Below are 10259 nucleotides of genomic sequence, written 5' to 3'. Positions count from 1 at the left end.
TGGGCATGCACACACACGCGCCTGGCTTGAGTTTTAAGCCACCGGGTCTGGGACACGAACCACGGTCGACTACGTGGGAGTCCAGCGACATAGCCATTACGCTAACTGCTGGTTCCCTGAAACAGACATTTTTAGCAAAACATACTAAACTGATGAGCAAATAATAGAAAACCTCCTTGTAACAAATAGCTAAAAGCAATAAGTTTAACTTTTTTTTAAAGATTGCCAATTAAATAGACATAATCTTGGGACCAGCAGTTAGCATAATGGCTATGTCGCTGAACTCCCATGTAGCTGACTGCAGTTCTAGTCCCGGACCCAGTGGCTTAAACTCACACTGGGCACATGTGCGTGCATGCCCAAGGTCCCAAGAGGAGAATGGAGGAGAAGGGATTGTGGCGTGGCCATCCCCCCTGGGGGGTGATTTCTCCTTTCTGTCTCCCTGTCTCTCTCTGTCTTTCTGGTGAGCACACACGCCCTATAGCAAAACCTCTCAAAAAAAAAAAAAAAAAAAGACATAATCTTCAAGGAACATGACTTTCGTTCAAAGCAAAAGTGCTGAAAATATGCTAAAACTGTTTTTGTTTATTATCTTTTTTTAAAAGATTTTTTTAAATGCCCCCCCCCCCCGGGTCAGATAATGCAATTGGACCCGCAGGGGAGGATCCTGGTCTGCATCCAGGACCTCCCTGTTCACGCGGGGCACGTGTGCACATGTCCATGATCGAGGCTGGCTGAGGCTGGAGATGGATTATGGTATAAGGACCCCACTGCAGAGTTCCTCTCTCTCTCCCCCTTTCTTGAAATAAATAAAAACTTTTAAAAATGAGAAGAAGACCAGCAGGTGACTTGGAGATTAAGGTGCTAGAGCCCACATGGCATCCTTCGTGGTTCAAATCCCAGACCTGGTGGCTTGAAAATCATGCTGGGTACATGTACGTGTATGCCCAAAATCCCAAGAAGAGAATGGAAGAGAAGGGACTGCAACGTGGCCATCTCCCCTGGGGAGGTGATTTCTCACTTCATTTCTCTCTCTCTTTTTTTTTTCTCTCTCTCTCTCGTCAACACACACAACCTAGAGCAAAAAAAAAGAAGTGAGAACATTTTTCCTTAATTCTAGTATACTGTAAAATGGTTTTATGGTATACATATTAAGGCTGACTTTTTATAAACATGGAATTCCTATTTATAAGAAGCTGTTAATAAGAAAAGCATGAGGCCAGCAGGTGGCATGGTAGTTAAGGCACTGGACTCCTACATGACTGATCACAATTTGAGTCCCGGACCTGATGGCTGACTTTCTCATTTTCTTTCTCCAATCTCTCTCTCTCTCTCTCTGGTGAGTGCATATACCCTGTAGTAAATGCAAAACCAAATGATGATAAATAAAATGAAATAAATAACTTTTTTTAAAATTAAGAAAAGTGTGACTTAGCTTAACGTAACTCCCTCGTCAGCTCGTGAAAGCCACACCACGCTGCAATGCTGCCACACTGCAATGCTGCCACAGAGCCGCATTTTTACTCCCGGGATATCGCTAATGAAAATTGAATTCTCTATCTCCTCGTGTGGCTTCCACAATGCATACATCGAGAAAATGGACTGCGAGCTGCGATGTCTGAGGAGTTAAGACAGCAGACACACTGCTGCACTGCGAAGCAGATACGGTTCATTTGTACACTTGTCACAGTGCGCTCTGAGAAGTGTTGTCAAAGGGAAAACAGGCTCTGAAAATGAATGCACAGGCTGGGCGCTGAATGCAAAGAGAAGCCGGGCTCTCTGGCCATGCTTTCTGGCACCAGCAGGAAACGTTCACTCTGCCATTCAGACTCCCCACAGTGGACCCAACGTTCTCTGCTGTCAGAGCCGTCAGTAAGGGTGAAAAGCTCCCCAGAATCTTTCAGGAAAGCAATATCCTTGTCACTTGTCAATGCTCTTGACAGCTGATGGGACGACTTGCCAGCTTAGCTGGTGGTTCTAAATTAATGAACGTTGTAGTTAAAAGGAAAAAAAAAAAAATCTATTGGCTTGGAACAGAATAATCAATGAAGAAACGTACATGTTTCCTTTTTAAAATGCTGTAACACATGCCCATTACTGCGGTGTCGCTTGTGGGAATGGTTGGAAAGTATTATCTTACCCATTCAGGATTTTTTTTTTCTTAAGTTTATTTCTTCTATGAGTGAGATAAATAGAGAGACAGAGTGAGAGACAGCGCCCCCAATAGGGTCTTAGCACTGTGACTGACTGCCAACTTTCACAACCCAGGATCATGGGCACATGCATGCCCAGAATACTCAGGGAGGCCTCTGAACAGAACCCAGAACCCTCAGAGTGTTGCCGATAATTACTGCGCCACCATCCATTCCCATCCCCTTATGGTTCTACAGGACTTCCATAATCAGTTAGAAGTTCTTTTATTTGGGGCCGGCAGGTGGTGTGGTGGTTAAGGATGCTGGATTCCCACATGGCTGACCACGATTCAAACCCTGGACCTGGTGGCTTGCTTTCTAACTTTCTCTCTCTTTTTCTGTCCCTCTCTGTTCAATTTTAAAAAGTAAATAAATAAATAAAGTTAAATAAAATAATTCTTTAAAAAAGAAGTCCTTTTATTTGGCTCCAGTGGGTGGTGTGGTGTTTAGGGCACTGAACTGCCACACAGCAGACCACAGTTAGAGTCCTGGACTCAGCAGCTGGAAAATCATGCTGAGGGCATATGTGTGTGTGCCCAAAATCCCAATAGGTGAATGGAAGAGAAGGGATTATGGTGTGGCCATCCTTGGGGAGGGTGATTTCTCACTTTCCCTCTCACTATCTCTCTCTGGCAAGCACACACACTCCATGGCCAAAACAAAACAAAACACCCAGACAAAAGAAGCCCTTTTATTTAACTTCTCTTATAAGATCACACCAACATGTCTCACAGGTTAACTTTGCCATATTCCAAATACTCTACAAATAAGTGTGTAGAAGCAGAGGGAAGTCTTCATTTGGACATTTTCCTGCACGAGAATAATTTAACAAAGTACTAATTTCTCCGAAGTAGATCACCATCGTTTTTTGTTTGTTTTGTATTGTTTTGTTTTTAAAGACATTAAGTGATTTTTTTTGAGGGAGAGATTTTTGCTGTAGGGCATGTATGCTTGCTGGAGAGAGAGAGATAGAGGAGCCAAAAAGAAATCACCCTCTGGGAGGATGGCCATGCTGCAATCCCTTCTCCTCCCTTCTTCTCCTCTTGGGATTTTGGACATGCATGCACATGCACCAGGCATGAGTTTCAAGTCACTAGGTCCAGGATTAAAACCATGGTCAGCCACTTAGGGATCCAGCACCTTAACCACTATGCCACCTGCTGGTCCCCATAAATGAATATTTTAATAAGCTTATATACTGAACCACCTAAAAGAAATTTTAGGAAACACTTTTAGCTATGGAAGGAACCACCATGTTCTCCTTCTCACCCTATGGAAGACATCGTTTTTATTCCTCATGGCCTTCCTTCTAAACTTCTACCTCAAAATCATTCTACCAGTACTCATTTTTCAAAGATGCTATTGAATCTGTAGGCTCTCTCTGCCTGATGGTAGTAACTGAATAAGCAGTTTTCCTATAAGGATTTTACTTCAAGGAAGCCTGTGGCAGATCCTCCTATCCACCTATTCAATGCAAATTCCCATCCTGTCTCACTCTCCATCCTGCACTCTGGATGCTGGAAAACTTAGAAATCTGTTTTCTAGACTTTCTTGCAGCCATAGCTACCTATACGACTCAGATGCTGCCAAGTAAATCTCTGAGATTCAGAAGGTTCAAAAAAATTTTTTTTAATTTTAATTCCATTTGTTGTTATTATAATTATTATTTTTAACTTGACCAGACAGAGAAACAGGCTCTGAAAATGAATGCACAGGCTGGGCGCTGAATGCAAAGAGAAGCCGGGCTCTCTGGCCATGCTTTCTGGCACCAGCAGGAAACGTTCACTCTGCCATTCAGACTCCCCACAGTGGACCCAACGTTCTCTGCTGTCAGAGCCGTCAGTAAGGGTGAAAAGCTCCCCAGAATCTTTCAGGAAAGCAATATCCTTGTCACTTGTCAATGCTCTTGACAGCTGATGGGACGACTTGCCAGCTTAGCTGGTGGTTCTAAATTAATGAACGTTGTAGTTAAAAGGAAAAAAAAAAAAATCTATTGGCTTGGAACAGAATAATCAATGAAGAAACGTACATGTTTCCTTTTTAAAATGCTGTAACACATGCCCATTACTGCGGTGTCGCTTGTGGGAATGGTTGGAAAGTATTATCTTACCCATTCAGGATTTTTTTTTTCTTAAGTTTATTTCTTCTATGAGTGAGATAAATAGAGAGACAGAGTGAGAGACAGCGCCCCCAATAGGGTCTTAGCACTGTGACTGACTGCCAACTTTCACAACCCAGGATCATGGGCACATGCATGCCCAGAATACTCAGGGAGGCCTCTGAACAGAACCCAGAACCCTCAGAGTGTTGCCGATAATTACTGTGCCACCATCCATTCCCATCCCCTTATGGTTCTACAGGACTTCCATAATCAGTTAGAAGTTCTTTTATTTGGGGCCGGCAGGTGGTGTGGTGGTTAAGGATGCTGGATTCCCACATGGCTGACCACGATTCAAACCCTGGACCTGGTGGCTTGCTTTCTAACTTTCTCTCTCTTTTTCTGTCCCTCTCTGTTCAATTTTAAAAAGTAAATAAATAAATAAAGTTAAATAAAATAATTCTTTAAAAAAGAAGTCCTTTTATTTGGCTCCAGTGGGTGGTGTGGTGTTTAGGGCACTGAACTGCCACACAGCAGACCACAGTTAGAGTCCTGGACTCAGCAGCTGGAAAATCATGCTGAGGGCATATGTGTGTGTGCCCAAAATCCCAATAGGTGAATGGAAGAGAAGGGATTATGGTGTGGCCATCCTTGGGGAGGGTGATTTCTCACTTTCCCTCTCACTATCTCTCTCTGGCAAGCACACACACTCCATGGCCAAAACAAAACAAAACACCCAGACAAAAGAAGCCCTTTTATTTAACTTCTCTTATAAGATCACACCAACATGTCTCACAGGTTAACTTTGCCATATTCCAAATACTCTACAAATAAGTGTGTAGAAGCAGAGGGAAGTCTTCATTTGGACATTTTCCTGCACGAGAATAATTTAACAAAGTACTAATTTCTCCGAAGTAGATCACCATCGTTTTTTGTTTGTTTTGTATTGTTTTGTTTTTAAAGACATTAAGTGATTTTTTTTGAGGGAGAGATTTTTGCTGTAGGGCATGTATGCTTGCTGGAGAGAGAGAGATAGAGGAGCCAAAAAGAAATCACCCTCTGGGAGGATGGCCATGCTGCAATCCCTTCTCCTCCCTTCTTCTCCTCTTGGGATTTTGGACATGCATGCACATGCACCAGGCATGAGTTTCAAGTCACTAGGTCCAGGATTAAAACCATGGTCAGCCACTTAGGGATCCAGCACCTTAACCACTATGCCACCTGCTGGTCCCCATAAATGAATATTTTAATAAGCTTATATACTGAACCACCTAAAAGAAATTTTAGGAAACACTTTTAGCTATGGAAGGAACCACCATGTTCTCCTTCTCACCCTATGGAAGACATCGTTTTTATTCCTCATGGCCTTCCTTCTAAACTTCTACCTCAAAATCATTCTACCAGTACTCATTTTTCAAAGATGCTATTGAATCTGTAGGCTCTCTCTGCCTGATGGTAGTAACTGAATAAGCAGTTTTCCTATAAGGATTTTACTTCAAGGAAGCCTGTGGCAGATCCTCCTATCCACCTATTCAATGCAAATTCCCATCCTGTCTCACTCTCCATCCTGCACTCTGGATGCTGGAAAACTTAGAAATCTGTTTTCTAGACTTTCTTGCAGCCATAGCTACCTATACGACTCAGATGCTGCCAAGTAAATCTCTGAGATTCAGAAGGTTCAAAAAAATTTTTTTTAATTTTAATTCCATTTGTTGTTATTATAATTATTATTTTTAACTTGACCAGACAGAGAGAGAAGAAAAGGGAAACTGAGAAAGAAAGCCGCCAGGTCTGAGACTCAAACCACAGTTAGCCATGTGGGAATCCAGTGTTCCCAACCATCATGCCACCTGCTGCCCCCCTCAAAAAAATTTTTAAGCCCTGTGAGGGGGCCAGCATGTGGTGTGGTGGTTAAGGGCTGGACTCCCACATGGCCGACACCAGTTTGAGTCCCAGATCTGGCAGCTTGCCTTCTCGTTTTCATTCTCTCTCTCTTTCTCTTTCTTTCTCTCACTCTGTCCGTCTCTGATCAAATGGAGATAAATAAATGAATAAAGTTAAATAAAGTAAAAACTTAAATTAGAAAAAAGCCCTTTGAGGAGGCAGCTGCACAGACTGATCCACTCTGTGGCAGAAACCCTAGAGGCTTCCAGAGCTGCCATGGCAGAAGTTCTACAGAGCAAGCCCTGGTGTCACAGGCACCCAGTGTTCATGTCCACAAGTAGCGGTGGAGTTTCCTGTCCACAGTCCAGGGCGTGGCTGAGTTGTTCTTCAAGTTCTACAGCATTCCACTTGGGTCCCAGGCACTCTCAGGAATTCTGTAAGCTACTCTAAATCCTGATGTAAATTCCTTTCTGCTTAAATTAGCTAGAGGTCATTACTCCGGTGGCAATTTAGAACTCTGACAAATACAAACCTTCCCATCCTGCCTCCAAATTGCAAGAGCAATTTGTAAGCTAAATAATGTGATTGAATGTATAAAAGAAAATGAAGTAAAAAAAAGGCAAAAAAACATCAGGAAAAAAAAAAAAGAAATCCAGTAGACCTAAATGTGAGAATTTATTCTACCAGTTGAGGTCTTGGTTGAGTTCCGAACATCCCTGTGCTTAGGTTTTCTCTGCAACTAAAAAAGAAAGAAAAAAAAAAAAAGTAAATGCAACACTGGCAGGCTGACCCACTGGAAAGGTTCTGGGCTCACGTCCGAAGACCTCCCTGAGTGTGCTGGTACACACATGCCTGTGATCCAAGGCTGGCTGAAGCTGAGATGGATCATGGCTTCAAGGCCTTGCTGGGGTTGCTCTCTCTTGTCTCCCTCTCTATCTTGCTCACAGAAGTAAACTTTTTTTAAGAATTATTTTATTTAGGGACCAGCAGTTAGCGTAATGGCTATGTCACTGGACTCCCACGTAGTCAACCGTGGTTCACATCCCGGACCCGGTGGCTTAAAACTCATGCCGGGCACATGTGCTTGCATGCCCAAGATCTCACGAGGATAATGGAGGAGAAGGGATTGCGATGTGGCTATTCCCCCTTGGGGAGTGATTTCTTGCTTTCTGTCTCTCTGTCTCTCTCTGGTGAGTGCACATGCCCTATGGCAAAAACCTCTCCAAAAAGAAAAGAAAAGAAAGAATTATTTTATTTAACTTTATTTATTTACTTATTTAAATCTGACCAGAGAGGGAGAGAGAGAGAAAGTGAGAAAGCAAGCTGCCAGGCCTGGGACTCAAACCGTGGTCGGCCGTGTAGGAGTCCAGCACCCTTAACCATCTCATCACTTGCTGGCCCCTTTCAAAGTAAACTTTTAAAAAATCGTTTCCTCTGGGATGGCATGGTGGTCAAGGTGCTAGATTTCCACATGGCTGACCATGGTTTGGACCTGATGTCCTGCTTTCTCACTTTCTCTCTCTTCTTCTCTGGAAAGTGTATGAGTCCTATATAAAATTTAAAAATAATAATAAATTTTTAAAAAGTTTCCTCTGCTAACAAGTGGGCATGGAGGGTAGTGGAGGAGGCTAACACCTACCACACTGGGCCACTGTGAAGATTTAGTGAGGTAATGTGTCACATCTCTGGTATGGTGCCTGACACATAGTAGGTCCTCCTGACATCATTGTTTCCTATGTTTAAACAATATAATATGTATGTTGGAGTAGATTATCTCACCCTTCAGCAAAAAATACAGATGGATATCCAGCGATAGTTAGGGAAAAGTATACAGCTCAAAACTAGGACAGAAGGAAAAATAAAAATTCCAAGAGCGGGTTAGGCCAGGAATACGTGAACATAAATTTGCTGTAAGGGCCAGATGAGAAAATGCTTTAAAGTAATACCAGACTAATGTGCTAGGAAGAGAAAAGAGCTATTAGAAATGCCTGTTTTATTTTATTTTTTTTTATTGCCAGAGGGTGCATGTACTCACCAGAGAGAGACAGAGAGACAGAGAAAGAGAGGGAGAAAGCAAGCCCTAATGGGGCTTGGTCATGCCACAATCTCTTTATTTTCATTTCTCTATCCCATCAAGGTTTGGGACACACACGTACAGGCACCTGAACTATTTTTCAAGTCACCAGGGCCAGGATTTGAGCCACAGCTGGCTGTGTGGGATTCGGCTCCTTTAACCAGTAGTCTACAAGCCTAAGAATCCTAAGAATCCATCCTTTCCCTTACAAAAGCAAAACCCAACTTCAGGCTTAAACACACTATAGGTAATATTTCTCACAAAACAAGTCTGGAGGTAGTTGTCACTGACAGCAGTTCAGCTGAGAAATTACGTCGTCAGTAATTCACTTACCCCCCCTCTCAGCTGCACCTAGCTTGTTGCTTTCGTCCTCATGTTTGCCATTGGGAGGCAGCAAGGGGCTACTCCTGTTACCCCAGAAGTACTCCTGCCCAAGTTGGTGAAAAGGAAGAGGGGCAAGAGCACTCTCCTCTGGTGCCTTTGTGTGTTTTTCAGGAAAGGAAGCCTTCCCAGATTGGCTCCACTTCCCTGTCATTTGCCAGAATTGGATTATATATCCACTCTAAGTAAATTATTAGTCAACAAAACAAAATCACAGGAACTCTGCAATACTTTTAAATATCAAGATAGGTTTGTGGTTCATAAGAGGACATCAACATAAATTTCCTTCCAAAGAAGTGGACAGGAGAGAGTGAATGGAAGCAGGGGCCTGGCTGTCTCTGTGTTGCTCAGTGCTGGAAGCTTTGTGTGGTGTGGGCAAGGGAGGCTTTCTCATAGCCACACACAGGCCTGCCTGGAGATGCGCTGAGGATTCAGCACTAACCTGGTGGAGAGGAAGTCAGTCCTGAGAAGAAATGAGCTGAGACAAAGAAGACATACTGGTGGGGCCAGCAGTGGCAGGGAAGTTGGGACAGCTGGATTCCACATGGCCACCCCCCATGGGAACGCTTTCTCACTCTCTCTCTCCCTCTCACCCCGCAAGTGCTCACCCCTTTCACCTGGACTCCCCTTACTCTTACAGGGAAAATCAGCCAGAGCAGCCCACACACTGGACACATCCCCACCTTGTTTCTTACCTGTTGGGTTTTCAGAGTCTGATATTCCTCTAGCCACAGTGCACATTATTTGGGAATTAGTATGTATCAAGAACATGATTGCTCAGGGCCATTTGTGGTGTGATGGTTAAGGCATTGGACTCCCATATGGCCAGCCATGGTTTGAATCCTGGACCTGGCAGCTTGCTTTTTCACTTTCTCTCTCTCATCAAATTTTTAAAAAATAAATAAACATAGGGACCAGCAGATGGCGTAATGGCTATGTTGCTGGACTCCCACGTAGCTGACTGCAGTTCGAGTCCCAGACCCAGTGAGGGACTCATGTCGGGCGCATGTGCGTACATGCCCAAGATCCCGAGAGGAGAATGGAAGAGAAGGGATTGCGGCATGGCCAATCCCCCTTGGGGGGTGATTTCTGGCTTTCTGTCTCTCTGTCTCTCTGGTGAGCACACATGCCCTATAGCAAAAACCTCTTCTCCAAAAAAATTAATTAAAAAAAATTTTTTTAAAAGAACATGAGAGCTGATGACATACATCATTAATAACAGAACTGTTGTACAGCTGTCTACACTTCTAACAGCTGTGATCAGGGATTCGCTCCTACCCAAGTTACCTGCCACATGCCTGGAAATCCTTTCCTGCCAGTAATTACTTGCCTTACTAACCCAATTACGTCCATTAAAAACATGAACAGAGGCATGAAATCAGTTCATAAATGCAAAGTTACTCATGCACACCACCACTTCCTCGTCCCACTAACCCGAGTCTGTTAAAGCATGTTATCAGAGCACATGTAACTTTCAGACAACACTGTTTCCCCTGATTCATAGAGCAGTAACATGCACTATTAAAAATCAACGTTCTAGCTTTTTCAACAAATGGTGAAGGAATAAGAATTCCTTCTTTAAGAATTATTTTATTTCACTTTATTTAATTTGATCAGAGAAGGAAAGAGT

General features: G+C 43.3%; 1 pseudogene; it reads left to right on the top strand.

Moving 5' to 3' along the window:
• Positions 1-8818, top strand: part of LOC102473413 (ribosomal protein S6 kinase alpha-1-like) — a 16180-nt pseudogene extending 7362 nt beyond the window's left edge.
• The last annotated feature ends 1441 nt before the right edge of the window (positions 8819-10259 follow it).

This window comes from Tupaia chinensis, unplaced genomic scaffold, assembly GCF_000334495.1.
Source record: "Tupaia chinensis unplaced genomic scaffold, TupChi_1.0 Scaffold145519_1, whole genome shotgun sequence".
Lineage (NCBI taxonomy): Eukaryota > Metazoa > Chordata > Mammalia > Scandentia > Tupaiidae > Tupaia > Tupaia belangeri.
This window is presented reverse-complemented; position numbering and strand designations above follow the sequence as displayed.